This window comes from Ambystoma mexicanum, chromosome 12 (assembly GCF_040938575.1).
Source record: "Ambystoma mexicanum isolate Mex_15411 chromosome 12, UKY_AmexF1_1, whole genome shotgun sequence".
In the NCBI taxonomy this organism is placed as follows: Eukaryota; Metazoa; Chordata; class Amphibia; order Caudata; family Ambystomatidae; genus Ambystoma; species Ambystoma mexicanum.
The window spans coordinates 526,563,461-526,585,084 of record NC_090936.1 but is presented as its reverse complement, the minus strand read 5'-3'; the positions used below and the strand labels follow the sequence as shown (position 1 = coordinate 526,585,084).

Genomic DNA, 21,624 nt, shown 5'->3' with positions numbered 1-21,624 from the left:
TAACAATGCCATTATTAAATGTCTCTTTCAAGTATAGATTACTCACTATGTATATTCTCAAAGCATGGCCTATTATTCTTCTTTTGTCAGAACTTTTACCATATGGACACATGAGTGAGTGTTCTCTGCACACAGAGAGCAACACACATATGCACACCGACTCAGGGCAGGTGGCATTCCCACCCAACACATGTTCATAGACATTCACCATAACCCTCAAAAGGTTATCTGACTAAATGACTACAATCATCAACAACCAGGTAAAGTCACCTTTACTAAACACGCTGTATGAGCAGAGATGTGTAATGAGCAGAGAGCACATTCTCCTGTTGGCTTTACTAGTACAAAATGCCATGCCACAGTAGGAAAATATGTCCAGGTTGGCTACACCAATGTAGACAAGTCTAGCCAGGTAATAAACACGTATGTTTGATTTACCCTTAATGTTAAGTAATACATGCCAGGCCACAATAACAAAATAAATCCAGACTGGCTTCAGATATGAAGGCAAGTCTAGCCAAGCAGGAATACTCATGTTGGTTTCACCCTTCGTGCCCAGTAACACATTCCAAGTCGCAGGAAAATAATGTGCCCACACTGTGTCCCTTAATGCTCCGTACAAAATATTATGCCACAATAAAGAAATAGATGTAGGGGGTCCACACCAATGTGAGCCCGTACCACACAGGAATACTCATCATACTACCTTCACCCATGATTCCCAATAAAACATGCCATGTCACAGTAACACCAATCCAATGTGGGTCAGGACCTGTGAGGAATTGCCATTTGGCAGGAGTGTGAAAGACCTGGCTTTTTTAAAAATGAATTAATAAAATCGTGCAGGTAATTAGATCGCAGAAAGGTTTTCCTGCTAACCATGTCTCCCCTTTTATAAGCTCCACGCCAAAAGCATAATGTACACCTGTGAGGTCACGGGTGCCCTCTTGAGACCTGCAGTGACAGCCAAGTCACTTCCTCACAGTGGTTGCATTTAAGATATGCACATATGTTCCCAAACCACATAACTATGTGAGTTACTATTCTGGTGGCAGTCGTAAACTTTAAATATAAGCCATACCTGAGTTTGAGGTATGGTGCCTAGTATCTCTCATATGCATTAAAGTCACAACACATTGATATCATAGATGTGTCCACTGTGAACCTAGCCCAGATATGGAAGGGTTAAATGTATTCTGGTCAGGCAGCATGGCTCTGCCAAAAAGACTGAATGGCTGTGTCTCTCCTTTTTGGGGAATACATTTAGCCGCAGAATGACATGCTCTAAAAGGGCCAAGCTAGGCCTCCAATGCAGGATTTAAGCTGGCTGATAGAAGAGACCCATTGAAACATGCAGGACAGCCTAAACCCACAATATATAACTGAGGCCCAGCGAATGCGAAAATTGGCCCTCACTGAACCTTGCTAAAATGGAGAGGCACCCAGTTGAAGGAAAGTGTTCCTTTGAACTTTAATACTGCTGCATGTGCCCAATGGATTCCAAAACACATGTGTTTCTGCAAATGCTGACTTCATGTATAATGGGAAAAGGCACATTATGACTGAGAAAGACAAACAGCAGCATTATACATGAAACACCGTACATGAAAATTCAGTGTATTTGGAAATAAAAAGAAGGAACTGTGCCATACAACTAAAGGCGAAGCCAAGTGACATATTTCATTTGAAATGAATAAAACACTTACTTTCCAACATACAAATTGACATTATTTAAATGGAAAGGCCTACCTTGTTGTTAAGTGGACACCGCCTTCACATGTAAGCAGGAATCCATGTGTGGATAATTCTGAATGAACAGTCATGTCCTTTCAACTGTCAGATTAAAGAAATATGCTTCCACATGGACAGAAGGCCAAGATGCAATATATTGAAATAAAGTGCTTTACATGTAAAATACATCGGGCCTCATTACACGGTAGGTGGTATGGGAAAAACGATGCCGGTAAAGGATTACGGGCATCGCTAACCGCCCCTACCAATTACGACCAGCCTAACCGCTATTAACGGCACCGCTAAGAACGGTGCCTCTAATAGCGGCAAGCTCACGGGCGCGCAACCCGTCATGTCGGCAATAGCGACATGGCGGAAATAGGAGTCCATCACAAGACATGCGGACATGCTAATAGCGGCATGGAGCAGGCCCAAAAAGCCCATAACGTCATGGCGGAAATACCGGCATCGCGAACCACCCGTTAAGGGTCATGTGCAGTGTTCCCAACTGCCACAGGTGGCCACAATCAGCACAGGTGGAGGCAATGGAGACTGGGCCAGCACAAAAGGAGCAAACCACACCCCTTCCCACACCCATTCACACACCAAAATGATTCCAATACTAGCAGCATTACATGGGCTGGAGGACATGATTGCATTGCAGCAGCAGCAGCAACAACAGGCAGCACAGAGGAGACGCAGGAGGAGGAGGGCGAGACAGTCCCAGCAAGCCCCACCAGTGCACCTAGTCATACCACAGAGGCAGCCACCAATCCCCAGGATCAGAGCCAGTCCATTCAACCTAACCCCTGAGCAGATACACACCCTGTACCGTCTGGACCGGGATACCATCACCACCATTGTGGACATGATACACAGCAACATTGTCAGCCTCATAGACATCCATACTGCCATCCCCCCTCTACTGAAGGTGGTTACTGTGCTCCACTTCCTGGCCACAGGCGCCTACCAGCATACGGTAGGGCAGATGCATGGCATATCACAACCAGTATTCTCACGCACGCTGAACCAGGTGCTCGATGCCCTCCTGAAGCACACAACTGAACACATATCCCTGCCACGGACTGCCCAGGAGATCTCCAACACCAAAGTTGGCTTCCATTCACTGGCAGGCATCCCAAGTTGCATCGGGCCATCGACTGTACCCATGTGGAATTGGGGGTCCCACATGCCAATGAGGCAGTCTACCGTAGCAGAAAGCAATACTACTCCATAACCGTCCAAATGGTATGTGACTCTAACAAGATAATCACACATTGTTGTGCCCGATATCCTGGATCAACCCATGATTCAATGGTCCTGCGGAACTCAACGATACCACACTACATGGAGCGACATGCGGGACAACGTTTGTGACTACTTGTAGAGTAGCAGGGCAAGCAAATGGCAGAGTGATGTGGGGTGTGATTGGGGGGGGAAATGCATACTCCAACTGGGTGTGATTGGGGGGGAGAGATGCATACTCCAACTGGGTGTGATTGGGGGGGGGGAGATGCATACTCCAACTGGGTGTGAATAGTTGTCAAGATAAACAATGGACATACAGATTTACACCACTGTCCACCGAGGCAGCCCACAATGGACCTGACGCATTAATGAATCCATTACCTCAAACATGCCATATCCATCCACATGCACATTGCACATCAGAACATAACCTCTATAACACAATGCAGCTACATGCAGCCAAAATGGACATTGGAAATGTACGCTGAACAGCCTCACAACGGATATGTGCCCTTGAGTGCATACAGGTTTCTGCCTAATACTGGTGGCAGGGGTGGGATTTGTATTGAGTATACATTTTAGCGTGCTTATAGATACCTAGGTGCAACTAACCACAAAGCTTAGCACTAAAAAAGTTATTTTCTAATCCTGTCAACTATGGAAAGTTATAGTCAAGAGTCCCTTGCTACAAAAACTGCTGATTGTTTAAGAGTTCTCTGTAAGCATAAGAATCTCCTGACTAAAGGCAAGAAAATGGAGCTAATAGAAAGGTTGTCAGCAAACCAAAGTCTGGATGGTGGTTCAGAGGAACCTACCACTCCAGCAACTGTAGATAACAGCAATGATATTGATATGAATGTTAGTATTGATAACTTTGAGTCAGAAGCAGAAGAGGAGGGTGAAGATAATAGAGTTGTCTCCCCTGGGCCTCTACCAGCCATGCCAGCTGTACCTACTGGACCTTTACCAGGTCCCACACTTAATTCCCAATATATGGAACTAGAAAAAATGAAGCTTGAATTAGAATTCAAAAGAATTAGTGCTCAAACAGAACAACGGCACCAAGAACTAAGGCTCAGAGAAATGGAGCTCAACCATGAGCTAGAAATGAAAAGAATTGTCTGTGGAAAGTGCTTCTCTCTCCAAATCCTCTAGGAGTTCCAGTCCCAAAAGACCCCGGATGCCTAAGGAGTTGGTGGGTATGTATGAGCCTAAGTTGGATGTGTTGGATTGGTTGAGTTTGTTTGAATATAATCATGGGCTCCAGAACATTACAGGAAATGAGTTACTTTCCTGGTTGTTCTCTAGGCTCCCCCTTGTTGCAACTGATGTGGTAATGGAGTTGGGGGAGAGGATAAGAAGGATTATGGATGTGTGAAGCTAACTTTGATAGCTAGATTTGGGAAGACCCCTTCCCAGTACCTTAAGAGGTTTAGGACCCTCAAAAAGCATGATGGTACCCCTTGGGCTACCTGGGTGAGTGAAAGTTTGAAGAACTTAGAAGGATGGATTAAGGGTTACAAGGTGAACACTTATGAGGGAATAAAGAATCTTGTGATGTTGGAGTCAATTTATGATGCCTGCTCTCCTGAGCTCAGACAGCACTTGGCTGATTCAAAGGAATTAGATTCCAGGAAGCTAGCTAAGGCTGCTGACTTGTGGGTTGCCAACAGGGCCACTCAAAAGGATTCAGGGGTCACTCAGAAAAAGGATGAGGGAAAGCAGCCACAAAAAGGGAACCAAGAGACTTCTAATACCTCCCAACCCAAAGAGGGCCCCAAACAACAAAATAACCAGGGTAAGCCCCAGGGTAAACCACAACAGGCTAGTGTACCCTCTGGTCACAAACCAGAAGGAGGTCAGAGCCACCCTTTCAGAGAGCATTTGGAACATGCTATCTCTGTGGGGCAATTGACCACATCAAAGGAGATCCCAGATGTAAGGGTAAACCTGCAGGGATCAGCACAGTCTCCTTAGCCTTCACTCCTGAGGAGGAAGCCCAAATGGCTAGTGCTCACTTTGAAGTCTTTGCTGAAGAACCTTTGGGTCTTCAAGCAAGTGTAACAGTAGAGTCCATGGATCTGGTTAGTGATCAGAATAGGAGTGTGTACAACTCCATACCAGAAAACTCTAAAGTTTATTATGTGGACAGTGTTCTTGTCAATGGCCAGGATACTCCTGCCAGGCGAGACTCTGGGGCCAGCAAAACAGTAGTGGATGAAAGCTTTTTCAGTCCTGAGGATGTTGCTAAGGCACCCAAAGGTCCCACTAAGATGTCTGGAGGCCCTGTCCAAATAGTTCCAATTCTACCAGCCCTCATTCAGTGTAATAACATGACAGCGAGGATTCCTGTCAGTGTTCAGACTGAGGTGCCTGGGAGAGTCCTGGTAGGGAATGATCTAAGAACTCTAGGAGTAGTATCCAGTACCCCCAGGCCTCCCAGTATGGAGACCCAGAACCAAACCAAATTGGCTAGAGAGGCCACCTTAAGGAACCACTGTAAGCCTGTGGGAACCTCTACTGAGAACCCCACTCCAAGCCCTTGTGTTGGTAAGTTGACCTCTGACCCAGGCAAATTTCAGGCTAAATGTTAGGGAAATGGGAGCCCGAACCAAGCTCCATCATTATTCCCCCAGTTTTAGAGTCTGACTCCCCTGCTTCTGAGGAAGAGGTGGATAGACCAACTGGACCCCTAACTAGGCCTAAGAGAACTGGTAATTCTCAGTGCTGGTGGAAAACCAGAAAAGAAAAGTCTAAGGCTAAAAACCCTCAGACTGTTGGACCTTCCACAGAAGACTCCAACTCAATTCATAGTCTTAAGGGGGAAATTCCTAAAGTAGGTAAAGGTAGATCTAAGAGGAAGGAGAAGCATGTACCTTGCTTGTCTCCATCACCTCCAACCAAGAGCCCTAAAACCCAACCTTCTCCCAAAAGAGAGGTGGTGCAGACCTCTGGAGGCCCCTCTAGATCTAAGGGAAATCCTTTATAAGAACCCCTTGAAAAAGCCTAACACAGGTTTAGAAGTTGTACCAACTTCTGAGGGACTGGTCAACCAGATCCCCTATAACTTTAAAAATACTAATGTTCCTCAAAGGGTTTGTAGGTCATATAGCTTACAAAGGAAAACATTTGACTCTACCATTGAACATAAGTTAGGGTGTCTACACCAAAATGCTGATGGTCTCTCTAGGATGTATGTCATCGACTAGAGGTATGAGATTCATCCAGGAGTGGATTAAATCCTCCTGTCCCTTAGTCCGGGGGGGCGAGTGTTAGGGAGAATTCTCTGTAAATTTCCCAAACCTAGTGAGTCCCCCAGCAGCTTTGTGGGATTTTTGGGGTTTATTTTTTTCTCCTGCTAAGAGTGAGACTCGTTTTCTCCCACTCTTAGACATGATTTGAGGTGTTCCTTTGACTTTGTATGTGTTTTATGGGCTATGGGGTCCTTTACCCCATAGGGTTTCATGTGTTTTTGGTAAGTGGATTACACAGCACCCTCCGTGCAGTAACCCAGGGGTGTCGTAGCGACCCCCATACATAGACTCCATACCCTGGGACTGACTACCGTCTCCCAGGGCATGTAAAGTCACCATTTACATTACTAGTCTTAAATTGTGAACAGAACCAGTACAAACCATCATATTGTGGATGTACAGGTCGGGGCAATTCGATTGCCCCGGGGTCTGTTATTTGAGGGGGCACTGTCCAGTCCCCCCAGACCGAGTTTTGTTTGGTAGCAGTGGATACTACCTTTTTATATTCGACCGCGAATATATTCCTATGGGAATTTCCCATTGTTCGAGGCTACCACTTTTTAATATAGCCTCGAACATACAGCCGGTTTATTACATTAATTTAAATTCACTGGTTGGTATTTTTCGCCAAAACTCGGTTCCAAAATGGCGTTTGTGTTCGCTTCTGTGACTCCAACCCAAGTCGAGCCCTTTGTTCCACTTTTTGGCGGGCTTCTCCACAGAAGCCTCCAAAAGTGGTGCCACTCTGTCTGGGCACCACAGGGGATGTGGGAGGGGGTTTAGGCACCCTGGACTGAGTTGCCTTGGCAACTCAAGTCGCACTCTGGTGTGATTGGCCCAGTGGAGAGCCGCCCGGCTCACCACTTAGCATGTTTGAGTGACAGCTAGGACTGATGATTGGGGGTTTTCTGCATAAAAGCAGGGCTTTGGGGACTGGAACTTCAGAAGTCGCCACAGGACCTTAAGAATCCGAGGAGGGAGAAGCCGAGCTGACCTGCAATGACGACACCACTGGTGGAGCCCTGCTGAACCGTCTCACCACTTTTCCCGACGACAGAGGAGATCTCCAGCCCGGAGAGTCTTCTTCCTTTGACTGGTGGGGATAACCAGTTTGCCCGTCTTTTCGCCTTCCTGGATCATCTCGTGGCTGCCTTGCCTGTGCCAAGCACCCCGGCAACCGGGATACCATGGGTTACCACTTCCGCGAATAAAAGGGTAGCACCTTGTTAACGGAGAACTCAGCGGCTGGTTTCTTCCCTGGCAGTGCAACGACCATCATCTTTCCTCCACGTCGAGACCTCCTCTTCCTCTGGACGAAACACCGACTTGCACCCGCTGCCAGGAACAACTGCCCCCGTTGGAGCGTTCTTCCCATTTCAGGTACTGTGTCCCGCCTGGCTTCCCTTGCGACAGATCGTTTATGGTGACAGTAAATCCTCGACTTTCTAACCTGGGTTAGCCTGGGGCCTGTTAACTAACTTTTCCTGACTTGATCTCATCCTTTTTTTTTAATCTATCTACAAAGACTCTTTTGGGCATAACCCCACTGTGTGATCCTGGACACATTTCACTTGCTCTCTCTAAGAGTGGGCCTGGCATTTGAACTTCCTTGCTCTCCAGTAGACTTTGCCTAACCTGCCTCACTGTGGTTCTTTTAAGAGTATTGAAATTGTGTGCTTTCATAACTCTGCCTTTTCCCTCCCTTTTTTTTATAACTTATTAGAGTGCCATCTTAGGTTAAGCGCTCACCTCTGTCTGAAAATAAGTGGTGTTTCTCACTAAGACTTGTCTAATAAGTAATCAGGGTTGTATATCTATAATAGTGACTTGTGTGTTGAATTTACTTACCTCTTTTTGTGCTAGTGTAATTTACAAGTGTGTCTTTAAATAAATAATTATATACTTTTACACCAAAGCTCTGGTCAGTGTTTGCTTGTGCTACTGTATCTCTGTACCTATTGTGTATACTCTATATACTGTCTTGAGAGAAGTCTGGCTGCTCAGCCACAGCTACCAGGTAAATCTGGGTGGTACAGGCTTCTACCAATTAGGTTTACTGCCAACACCTGTAGTCTTAAGCCTTTTGCAGTGGTCCCTAAGGGAACTGCACAGGTTTCTGCCTAACACTGCCATAGGCAAACACGGTGCATGTACACTTGCAAGGACTACCTCACTTTCCCACATTGCAGTTACTTTGATTGCCTCCATGCATGCAGGGATTTGTGGATGTCATTCACAATGTAAAGTTGATTTGTGTGATATGTACAGGTTCCACTTGATGTAAACACTTACACATACCCATTGTTGCACCCATGCAGGTGATGCTGGCTATACCCTGAAGAGGTGGCTCTTTACCCCTGTACGAAACCCACAGAACAGGAACGATGAGGAATACAATCGTGCACATACCCGTACCCGCGTGGTAATTGAGCAGACATTTGGCCTTTTGAGGGCATGGTTCCGGTGCCTCAGCAGGTCGGGTGGGGCACTCCTGTACAGGCATGAGAAGGTGGCCAAGATCACCATGGCATGTGTCATGCTGCACAATATGTGTATCAGACGGAATGTGCCAATGCCCCCTGACATTGAACTGCAACCACCTGCTGAGGATGATGATGGGGATGAGGAGGGAGGAGACAGGGCTGCAGGCAATGCAGGTGGTGATGCCCAGGAGGGACGTGCTAAAATTTCTAATACACATGGATGAACATTGTTCAATGGATGTGGGTATTTGGGCACTGGGTTTTGTGGTGAAATGTACACTGTGGCCTGTCCACCAGTAAAGCACACATACACAATGAAATTGTCCACTCCTGTGATTTCTCATGTCACCAGTGCGTATTATGTATTTTAAGTAAAAGAAGTGCATGGACCCAACTACGCAAATACCCTTTCCCCTCTACCCCCACAACACTCCCAAAACCCCCTTTCCCCCCTGCCCCACAACACTCCCAAAACACAATTTCCCCCCTCCCCCCACAACACTCCCATAAATGGCTTGTACATCAGTTCTGCATAGCTGTACATGTGTCAGCAACATCTTGCTGGCCCTAGTTTCCATCCCCACTGCCACTATTGGGGGGTTGAGAGGTTGTGTGTCACATAGCCCGCAAGGACCTGCACCGGGGGCTGGTCTGCCTTGAGCTGGCAGAGGAGGTGGTGCACGGTTGGTCCGGTGCCGGTGGGGGGTTCTGCCTGTCCATCGCCTCTGCTATGCGTGTGAGGACCTGCCTCACAAGTGAAATTTCCTCACATAGCCTGTTGGTGCTGGCTTCTATGGCTAGTCTGATGTCCCTTGCATGCTCCCTGCACTCCTCCCTCGCAAGTGCAGCCTCATCCACATGCTGGCCAACCAGCTCAGTGATGTCCTCCTGCCGCTGTCTGATGATGGCCATGTCATGGCCTCTATGTCTGCGTTGTGCGGTGGGTGCCGCACGTTGTTGTATTGGTCCAGCATCAGGTGATGACACCGGTGGACTCCAGCACCCTGCCACGATTTCACCCCCAGAATGACCATGGCTGCTGGAATGTGATGTGGGGAGTGGGCTCGGTTGTTTTGACTGCTGGGGGCTGGGTGTATGTTGTTGAATGGGCGAGTTACAAGTGTCCTCCACATCGGACATGGGTGCCGTGGCAGCTGCCTCGCCGATGGAGCTATTGGCAGCAGGCAGTGTCCCTTCTGCGGATGGATCGTGCGCGGGGTGGGGATTTCTGGAGTGGGTGCTGCAATTGGTTCAGGCGTGCGTTTACGTCTGGGTGACGTGGGTGTTCTTATGGGTTTGGCCCTCTCCGGGAGTGCACGCTTTCCTGTGCCCCTCGACGTACTGGCAATGTTGCATGATTCCTTTCCCCTCGGTTGTTTCTTAGCGGGTGGGGCCTGCGTCGCAGTGTCCTGCTCATCGCTGTCAGTTTGTGAGCCTGTGGGGGACAAAGAAAGGGATGGCACTGGTGATTGGTCAACGTGCTTCATGCAGATGTTGTTGTTCATGCTGTTCTACGCCTTTGCACTTCATGTTTGGCCATACAGGTTGTACGACTGTTGGATGGGTCATTCATGCATGAGTCTGGGTGACACGTGTCTGTGGTGCTGCATGCATGCATGTGTGTGTGTTGGGATGTGAACCGCATATGGGCAGGATTGTGTGCATGTATGTTTGATGGCCACATCCATGAGATGATTTAAGGGTCACAATTGGGGAATTACCTCATGTTTCACAGTGCAGTGTTTTGTGTGGACACTCACCTCCATCTGACGATGTCGGCACACCGTGCTCCATTTCGCCTACTCCAACGATTGATTCGACCCCAATGGTGCTTGCAGAGGTCTCCTCCCACTCCATTAGTTTTATTGGGGATCCTCCACCGCCTCCTGTGCCCATGGCCAGGCTCCGGTTGGCAGCCAGGATGCTGCGTACACGGAGGTGTAGATAGTCCCACCGCTTCCTGACATCCTTCACAGTGCGGGGGGTGGAGCACTGACTTTACGGGCCACTCTGCCCAGGTCTCCTTCTTCTTGATTAGGGTGGGACCCCGCATGTCATTGGCAAACACCACCTATGCGTTGCCAGCAAGCGTGTCAGTTAGCATTGTGAGCTATTCATTAGAAAAGCGCTCCTTCCGCTGCCGCTCTGCTCCTTTTTTTATTGCCTTGGGCATTCTCAGTGGGTCTCTGGAAGATTTTGGAAGGCTCTGGTGTGACGACTGCAGGTCCTGGGGGCAGAGGATGGCAATGGATTGTGTTTTTAAAGATGGCCGCCGTGCTATTTCCCGTTCCTGTGCGATGACGCTACTTCCGGCTCTGCTTATTTACGGTGACCGCTAATATCGGTCACCGCTAATGCCATGTTGTGGGAGGGCGGTAGTGCTATCAGCGCTTTCCTCAGTGCCGCTAAGGGTCTTTACAGGGCCTTTAGCGGCATGGCGGTAGGGTCCTTACCGGCATGGCGCTAAGCTCATGCCCGCGTACTCCTGATGCCACGTTATTAGCGGCCTGCTTCCTACACGGACACGTTATTAGCGCCATGCCGGTAAGGGCCGTAACTTACCGCCTACCGTGTAATGAGGCCCATCCTCTCGATTTAAAAAGCCATTGCCTTCAAATTGCAAATATGGCTTCTTTTGCAGCATTCCCCATTGAACCGCTGGACTGTGTCATTTGGATCTCTGACCCCCAGAGACCTTTAGTCAATGCATACAAGGAATGTATGTCTGTTTCAGAAAAATGCAATAAAATATAAATTTGAGATCAAATTCATGGAGGGGTCAGATAAGGAAATACAGGTCTGAATATCTAAGACTGTTTTACAGTCCCATTAAACTGTGGCTTAGCTTCAAACAGAGACCTTATAATGCACTGAATTGCAGCGCTGAAACAACATTGAAGCAAGCACACACCCATGTCATGAGACCTTTGAGAATTAAACTCACTGAGCTTGCTGGATGTGAAAACAAGAATTTCCATATTAATGCATTACTATTAATTAACATTGGGCACATTATTCTTTCATAAAAAAGGGAACAAAACAACGCACACAGTTGGGACCTATACCATGGTAAAGCGTGGAACAAGTCTGTCAGTTCTAAGTAAATATCAACTCCATGGAAGGTGTGAAATTTGAGCTTTAGATCTAAATGTGTTTCCGATTTTCCTATAAATTATAGAAATCTGACAATTGGACAGAAGATACAACATGAAATTAATGGTTGGATTTGAAAGTTTCATAGTCCCCACTATGTTAGTTTTTGTACAAATGGCGAAAAATTATAATGCTTTCCAGGAAGGTCTTGCCGGGACCAAATTAGTTTCTCGCTTGGAAGACTGGGAGTACCATCTGAGGGAGAAAGCCTAAAACCGGACTGGGCCCTGCTATGAAGAGCTGAGCAATCCTTTCCTGAGGTGTGAGCTGACACATATCCCAATGATATTAAATGTGTGGGGAAACTACCTGCCTTAATCCTTTCCCTTAACTGAGGGCGTGGGGAGGGGGATCTGTGTAGATCATTAGCACATGATCAAAAATAATGAATTAATTCCCCTATAGAAAAGATCACTGGATGATTCTTGTTAAAATTCGAAATTCACAAATCTCATTCACAGTGTATTTTAACCATCAGAGTGTATAAAGTAATTGGGTAACCATATTTTCCTGTATCCCCAGACTTCTTGACAGATGAGGGGAGTCCCTAGTCCCAAAGCCATTTCCCATAACCCTGCCTTTCTTTTGAATGTGCCATTAACCCAAACCGAAAAGTCTTATCCATTCCAAAATCCCCTAACCCTGCCTTTTATTCTTCCAAAACACATTTTCCATTAATTCCATTTCCCATAGCCATGCCTTTCATTTGAATGTGCCATTGTCCCAAATCAAAAATCCCATCCATTCCCTGGGCAATGTAACATCGGCCCAATCAAATGGCATGCTGAATGCTGTACGCTTTGTCTGGACACAAATTCTCACAGAATTGAACATTAATTGGAACTCCAATTAAGCTGTGTTAGTGATTTAAAAGTTCTGCAGAGTGCTGAATCTGATAGTATAAATTGATGAATTGTTGTCTTTTTTATAGATTACATGGTTTTGAATTTACTTTGTATCAACATGTTAGGGTTTTTAGTATGTAGTTATAAATAGGTATGAATTTAATTGCCTGATGTATTATTTTGTTTCCATCTTCTTTTTTGTACGCTTACTATATTTTATCTCTTGATGTTTAATAGTGTTAAAGTTTATAATGAACGCATACACTTAATAAACATTAAAACAAAGAAAATCTGTGGCAACTGTATACCAATCAGATGATGCACTTTGATTTTAAGTTCTTGACAATCATAGGGCCTCATTACGAGAAGTGCGCTAAAAACAGGGTCATTACCGGCATGGAGGAACCAGCGGGTCCGTGATCGTGTGACGCCGCTAATAGCGGCTGATCACGAGTGCACAAGCACGCGCGAACCCCCATGCCGATAATGGCCATACCGCCATGTCGCTAAAGGCCCTCCAACCCCCCGATAGCGCCATCACGGGACCAGCCAATACCGCCTCCACCTAGGAGGCACTGCTTAATACAGACCCGGTAATAACCGGGCTCGTAATACTGGACCGGGAAGTAACGTCATCACGTTGGAATGGGAAATGCACCGGCGCTCATCTTTAAAAACAAAATCCTTTGCAATCCTCCCAAACCACCACTGTTGCACAGGAGAGACCAGGGCCTTCTGAATCAACATGTCCAAGGCAAGCAGAAAATCTAACCCCCCACCTGCACAAGAAGCGTTTTTCTGATGAAGAACTCAACATGTTGGCAGACACCCTTGCTGCCCATGCTGAGGAGATAAACACGCACAACCTCAAAAGGAAGGTTCAGCAGAAGAAAAAGGAGATTTGGGAGGAGGTAGCCCGCAAGGTAACGGCAGTCGGCACCACCCCACGAACAGTCAAAGACTGTAAGAAAAGGTGGAATGACCTCCGCCTTAGGGTACAGAACATCCTGGCCAGCAATAGGAGGGAGGCCATGGCCACAGGCGGGGGTGCCCACTCCCCGACAAAACTAATGTGCTGGGAGGAGACATGCAGTACCTTCATCCAGATGGAGTCTATTGAGGGCTTCGGGGAGATCGAGATGGGTGCCGCAACATCTGGAGAAGGAGGTGAGTGACCCTGCAGACCACAGTAGGGGAAACCATGACGTAGCACAAGTGATCTTGAATAGAGTCTAGGCAAGGCAAAGCATGTCCCAACACACACACACACCAACATATCCATGTCCAGATGGAGGCCCAAACCCTGCCACACTGAAATGGATGCTGAGTGCCAATCCTATTACCAACAGACAGCCAACACACACGGACCGTGCCCTTGTTATACATCACACAAACCCCAATACAACGGCATGCCACCTGCCATGCAGCATTCCTGAATTGAGACGTCACAGCAAATGCCAAAATGCCCCCTTCAAACTGCTCTGTGTGACACACCTGTAAGATATGAATGCATGATAAATGAAATTTTCCACAGCACCATATAATGCATCTTGCTTGTAACACCATCACTGATGCCCTGTATCTCTTCTACCCGCCCAGGCACCGATGGAGAAGATGCCAGTGAAGCAACACCAACAAGGGCATCCACGTCCCGGCCCAAGACAACTGCCACAGCCAAACCCATTTCCGGGGCAGCCCTCGCTGCCCACACCAAAACGCAGGGAAAGTGCCCAGGCCATGGCCGCACATGAGGGCCCCACAGCTACGCCTGAGAGCGGAACAACAGAGCTGGCAACACCAGCGGAAGGCGAGGCCAGTGGCACCCATTTGGCAGAAACCAGTTCCGTGGGTGAGACAGCAGCGACTGCCCCACAGAGCGACATTGAAATTGGAGCAGAGGAGTATGTGGAGTATGTGGAAGAGGAAGGGCTGATCCATGCGGCATGTCCACACTCCCCAAGCCCCTTGTCCACCCCCCAACCTCACACTCAGGAAACACCCACCAGCACCATTGCGGATCCTGTCCTGCACTACATAGCTCAGACCTCAGCACCCCACCCCCCCCCGAGGCCAGTCCTGCCAATACACGCCCGGTCGCAGCACCCTCAACCACTGCTGCTCCCACCAACCTTGAGGCACGGCTAGCAAGGGTGGAGGCAAGACAGGACTCCATGCTGGAACTTGTCTGACAATATGTTGCGGAGGGTGAGGACACAAGTCTGGGGGCCGCCACGCAGGTCCTGACCGCAGCAAGAACCCGTGCCAGCCGTGCCAACCACTATGGCAACCACCTCATCCACCACACCCCCATCCTCCACAGCCGCTTCCTCTGCACCCTCCAGCCCTGTGCGTCTGACAAAGTGGAGTGCGAGGCAGTCAGAAATGCTGCCCCCGGACACCAAGAAAGGACGGAAATAGTGTTGGACAACAGTGGGAGTAGGTCAGATGGTGTCGGTGGTGTTCATTGGGGGTATGGGGTGTTCATTGGGGGCAATTGGGTGTTCATTGGGGGTATGGGGTGTTTTGGTGTAGTGGGGGGGAGGGGGTAGAACTTTTCTGTAGTTTATATTAATATACCCGTTGTGTACAAAATCATTCAATGCCTGGACATTTTTCATTTTGTGTGTATTCTTTTCATTCATGTCAGTGCACAGTGCCCGCCTCCCACATTCCCTGTGTGCATGCCACATGGACCCAGTGTTCAGTGTAGTAGTGACACACATCCATCAATGTCCCTGTGAGTCAGAAGTATTCGTCAATCAGTGATTGGCGTACAGCACGTCCATCTTGTGACAAGGGTGCTGCTTCTCCTCCATCGTCATCCTCATCATCCTCACCCAGTGCATGCATGTCAATGTCAGGTGGCAGTGGTACATTTCTCCGGACGCACATGTTGTGCAGCATGACACAGGCCATGGTGATGCTTGCCACCTTCTCAGGCCTATAAAAGTGTGATCCGCCAGATCTGCTTAGGCAGCGGAATCGCGCCTTCAACAGGCCAAAGGTCTGCTCAATCACAACACGGGTACGGTTATCTACCAGATTTTACTCCTCTTCATGGATTTTACGCGGGTTCCGCACAGGGGTTAGTAGCCACGGGTTCAAGGGATATCCTCCATCACCTGCATGGGAGTACAGAGAGGTCTGTGTGAGTCATTCTGAGCTGCCAGCTTCCGGATTCACAGCTATGGCCGCAGCTATTTGCTGTTGACATGCACGTGTCCCTGTACGTATGCACTGAAAATATTTGGATGCATTGTGTGCTGCAATATGGTCTGCTAGTCTGGATGGCGTTGTACAGATGATGCAGGGTGTAAACTTGCATGCTGACACAGATGTACTGTGGATACGGAACGATGTTTCGCCTCCCATGATTGCAGTGTATGCTACACTGTGCCTGATCACACTGGCCACATTGGCACAGTTGTAATCATGTTCAGTCATGCATCGCTTGACAGACCCATGGTGGCCTGGTTGGGCATTTTACATGTTGTCATTGATGAACGGCATTGGTCCAATGTATGGCAGTGATGTGTCATGTTCGGGTTGGGAGGTTCAGGTCAGAAGTGTTTAGCTCTGAGTGCATTGTCCACTCACGACCCAGTTCCACCCAGGTGGAGTATGCATCCCCCCACCCATTCCCACCCAGTTGGGGTATGCATCCCCCCACCCATTCCCACCCAGGTGGAGTAAGCATCCCCCCCATTCCCACCCAGGTGGAATATGCATCCCACCATATCACAACCCCGATGCACTGGCATGGGCCAGTCAGGCAACTCACCAAGCAGCCAGGCACGTCGTCCAGCATGTCGCTCCATGTTACAGGGTAGCGTGGAGTTACGCAGCACCATGGAATCATGTGTGGATCCGGGATATCGGACACAACAATGTGTGATGATCTTGCTGGAGTCACATACCATCTGCACATTGATGAGTGGTATTGCTTGCGATTGCGGTACACCGCCTCTATGGCATGAGGGACTACCAATTCGACATGGGTGCAGTCGAGGGCACCGACGCAATTGGGCATGCCTGCCAGTGCATGGAAGCCTACTTTGGTGTCGGCAATCTCCTGGGCAGTCCGTGGTAGGGATATGTGGGTGCTAGCGTGCTTCAGGAGGGCATCCAGCACTTGGGTCAGCATGCGTGAAAAGAGTGGTTCTGATATACCATGCAGCTGGCCCACTGTGTGCTGGTAGGTTCCTGTGGCCAGGAAGTGGAGCACAGACACCGCCTTTAGTAGCGGGGGGATGGCAGTGCGAATTTCAATGAGGCTGACGATGTCGTCATGTATCATGTCCACAATGGTGGTGATGGTGTCCCGGTCCAACCGGTACAGGGTGTGGATCTGCACAGGGGTTAGATTGAATGGACTAGGCCTGATGCGAGGGATTGGTGGCTGCCTACAAGGTACTACTAGCTGCACTGGTGGTAATTGCTGGGCCTGTCTCACCCTCCTTCTCCTCCTGTGTCTCTTCTGTGCTGCCTGTTGTTGCTGCTGTAGTTGTTGTAGTTGCTGTAGTTGTAGCAGTACAGGCATGTCCTCCAGCCCCATGATTGCAACAGCTAGTGGTATTCATTTGGTGTAAGAAGGGGTGTGGTGTGTGGGAGTACTCCTTTTATGCTGGGACAGGCTCCATTGACTCCACATGTGGTGACTGTGTGCACCTGTGGCAGTTGCCTTGACTGCAGGTTGCTATTTACGGGTGGTCCGCAATGCCTGTATGGCCGCCATCGTGCAGGCCCTAATTACTGCCTTCGGAATGCTGGTAATTGCATGCCTGCGTAAGTTGTGATGTCCTCCAATTACCGGCATCCCGGTATTTACTCCGCGAAGGGGCGCGTGTACGCACGCAAGCCGGTATGAAGGGGCACGGTACGGACGGTGGCGGTATTGGTGGGTTGTCAGGTCATAATGGACCGGACCCATTAACAATGCCGGTAATACCATTCCGCCTTCCTATTTTCATTACCTCGATTCTCGTAATGAGGCCCATAGTGCTGAAGCAATTACAACGAATACTGCTAAAGCTGATTGAGGCGGGCCAATGTTGATTTGTCAAGAATAGAAAAGTGACAATGTGAGGATGCCTCTGCTAATGAAATGCAAGGGTCAAGGCCATCCTGAGAGGGTGTAGATCATTTCACTGGATGCTTAGAAGACCTTTGATAGGATCACAAGGAAAAAGATTTTCAAGGTCATTGAAACTGTTAGTCTTGGTCCGATATTCTTGGATTTCATGAAGCTGCTCTACATGTCTCCAGCGGCGTCAGTACTGTCTAATGGCGTCCATAGCAGACCATTCACGCTGGGGGGATGAGGCAGGTGCATCACCCTCTGTCTCTCCTATTTGTACTCAAAGGCAAACCATTGGCAGTTCTGATAAGAGCCTCCAACTCCGTAGTCGGTGAGATCTGTAATGGAGCATTATAATAATAAATATTGTGATTTAGTCCAAATATTAGAACTTTACACAAAATCATTCCAGAGTTCCAGATTAAGAAAGTAAATAGTCCAAATATTAGAACTTTACACAAAATCATTACAGAGTTCCAAATTAAGAAAGTAAATAAAAGACGTCTTTCATAATTATACAAAATTACAAAAGCTACAAAAGACTTCATAATTCTTCACACTGAAAAGAACCTAAAATTACATATATAATAAGAATATCTCTAATAAAAATAAACAAGTGTACATACAACTAACGTGTAGCTCAAAGCATTGTCTGAGAATCCTGTGCAAATCGGTTTCCGACAACTGTAAAACAGGGTCCATAGCAGTGTAGTCGATTCAGCAATGCTAAGTTAAATTGGTAGCAGTCATTTTCTAACCTGTGTCCACACTCTAAACAGAGCAAGTTGGGATGATATTGTATATGAATTGAGACAGTAGACCCAAAAGGATTCTCCAACAATACTCTCATAGCTATGCATCAGTCTTCCAAACAAATTCATATATAATGGTCCCAATTTAGGGCAAGAGGTAAGAACGTGTCTGGCAGTTTCCGGGGTGTTTGGGCTCTTACAAATACGACAGGACCTATCACTTAAAGCTAATCCCTGATAGACACCCGTGGTAGCAAGGACCTTGCAGTTGGTTTGTTCATAGCCTTAGCAAGAAATCTCTCACTGCCGGGTTGGGGCATAGTAATAAATAGGGCTGCGTTCTCCTGTATCTGTGTATTACATTACACACAGTCTCATGCCCTTTCAGCCTTTCAAGGTAGGAGTAATTTTAACACCAGTCCCAGTGATTTAGTTTACGCAAGAATGATTTTTTCAAATGGATAAATGGTCGCATTTTCTTTTCTGCGTGAATCCAACCAATCTCTAGGAAAAGTGATTCATTAAGTTTTTTAAAATTATCTCCCCGCAAAACCTTCTCAGCATCATAGTTGGTTCCCACTATCGCAAGCAGCTCACATTTCGGTGCAGTACAAGATTTTAAGTAGAACACTCCCTCAGCATGCAAGGCTATGCCCCTCAAAGAGGTTAGACCTAGCTCAAACCTCAGGTATTGCATGGAGAAAGATGGCCCCAAACCTAACACTGCTCACCAATACTTCTAGGCCATAGAGTATAGCTGGGACAAAGCACTGCTGGTATAACTTTATAGTACCCGCCAAGCATTCCCTCTTGAAAATTTGCAAGCCTCTAGTGTCAATAATTTGGCTCGTCTTTTTTTGCCAAGCTCAAATAAGGATAAGAGTCAGCAAACTCTATCAGGCCCAAACCAGATTCAATACCCAACCTAATGGGGCCCTTTCTGCTGATCAGCATTATCTTTTTTTTTATTATTATTTATTGAATATAGTTGAAATTACATCAACTTTTTCAATTTATATAGATTAGAAAAATTCATAAACATAAAATCCACATAAGAAAAACCATATAAATTCATAGCATACTGTAAAATCATCATTCTAAGTTCAAGGCCTGTAGAAAATTAATCGTTGCAATTCTTATACTCATACATTCAGTGGCAGCCAAGGCGACCCATCTATTTTTCGGATCAAGTTGTGCAAAATATGCAAAGTGATTAACAAAGTGCAATTTTCTTAAAGTGCTAAGTGATGGACACTCCAATATTAGGTGTTGAAGAGTTTCTACAATCAGAACATTTTTACAGAACCTACACCAGTTGAGGTCAGAAGAGATTTGTTTTCTACTTGTTTTAACCTCACGGGTGGGCCAGATGTTAAGCCTCAAGCGAAGAATGGCAGTTCTTAAGGCAGCAGATGGTGCCAAGCATAGATAGGAGGCAATGTTTTTAAAACGCTTTGGACCAAAGATTGTAGAATCAAAGTCTTTATAAGTTAAACACTGAGTTCTGGTATCAATCCAGTCCATCATATACACCTTTTTCTTTGCTTGCTCCGGATGAACCGTAAGAAGATCAAGTGATATGTCCGCATGCACCATGATTGTTAATATTTTAGTAGACCAATATTTCGGAAATACTTCTGTAGAGTTGAGCAAGTAACTTGAGATGGTAGATAATATAGAATTATCATGTGTAGATAATAAGCATTTGCAAAATAAGGCACATAGGCGCCAGTTATATAATGCAGTTAAAGAAATTATTCCCAATTCATATCGTATTAACACACCGGTAATACATTGGGGTAAATTTAAAATTGCACGCCAAAACTTGGCTTCTAGTAAATTAAGAAACCCTGGGGGGACAATTAGTGTTTCCAAACCATAAAGAATGGTTGCTACAACATTCTGGTCCCAATAGGTGATGCCAGCTTTGATGGAGAATTTGCCATATTTAGAAACAATTACTCGTGCCTGACAGATTGCCGTGGTTAACTTCTGCTTAATTTTATTTAGATGTGAGTCTAACGTTGGACCACCCTCAAAGATAAGGCCCAAATAGACGTAATTTGGTACCATCTTCAGCGGTGTCCCCTCGATCTGCCAGTTTAACAAGTGTTTGCGTAAACCTTTAGGAACATACGAGACAATTTGTGTTTTACCTGTGTTTACTACCAATTCATTTTCTTTGAAATAAGAGCATAATGCTGACAAGAGATTGCGTAGACCACTGGGAGTTTTTGATACTAAAACAAGATCGTCCGCATACCATAAGGCACACATTTTTACATCGTTCAGTTTAGGAGCATCAGCGATTACTTTGCTAAAAATGCAACGCACATCATTAATGAAAAAATTGAACAAGGCAGATGCTAAAATGCACCCCTGTTCCAGCCCTCTAAACGTTGGAATTGGGGTTGATGTAAGACCCTCAGAGTTTAGTCTTACATAGACCTTGGTTTGTGAATGGAGGGCAAAAATGATGTCAATAAGAGTGGATGGGCAGTCCGCTTTGATTAAGTTATCTATAAGTTTTGGTCTTGAGACCGAATCAAAGGCGGAGTGAAGATCCACGAACGCAAAGTATCTAGCTTGTTTCTCATGAATTGCTTATTGTTTTATAGCATTTAAAGCAATTAAATTAACGCTGGTACCTAGACCTGCCACAAATCCAGTTTGTGCTGGGTCACGTTGATTTACTTTATTTGACCAAGCATTAAAATCTCTTAGCACCAACCTTGAGAAAATTTTTCCTGGCACGTCTAATAACGTTATTGGACGGTAATTTTTTGGATTCATTCGATCACCTTTTTTATAGATCGGGATGATTACAGAAGAACGCCATGATTGCGGAATATTTTTAGTTTGTAATATGTGGTGAAAAGTGTTGTTCAAGATTAGTGCCCATTCTGTTATGTTTTGTTTGAGCATTACATTGGTCAGCCCATCCAAGCCTGCCGCTCTAGGTGATGAAGAAGCTTTAATAAAGGCTTGAATAGCAAATCTTGTACAATGCAAAGTCCAACTGTTTACAGAGTTGCTACTGTAATTATAGTAATTCATCATAGGATCGTCGTATAGGGACGA

The 21,624-nt window shown here is 46.6% G+C and overlaps 1 protein-coding gene across 2 annotated transcripts in view; it reads left to right on the top strand.

Annotated features, from left to right (window-relative positions):
* Positions 1 to 8,882, top strand: part of LOC138513745 (scavenger receptor cysteine-rich type 1 protein M130-like) — a 490,460-nt gene extending 481,578 nt beyond the window's left edge. For both annotated transcript variants that reach the window (XR_011281805.1, XM_069628827.1), the window contains one exon: positions 8,552 to 8,882. The gene's annotated coding sequence lies outside the window, so the exon portion shown is untranslated. The remainder of the gene's footprint in view (positions 1 to 8,551) is intronic.
* Positions 8,883 to 21,624: the final 12,742 nt, after the last annotated feature.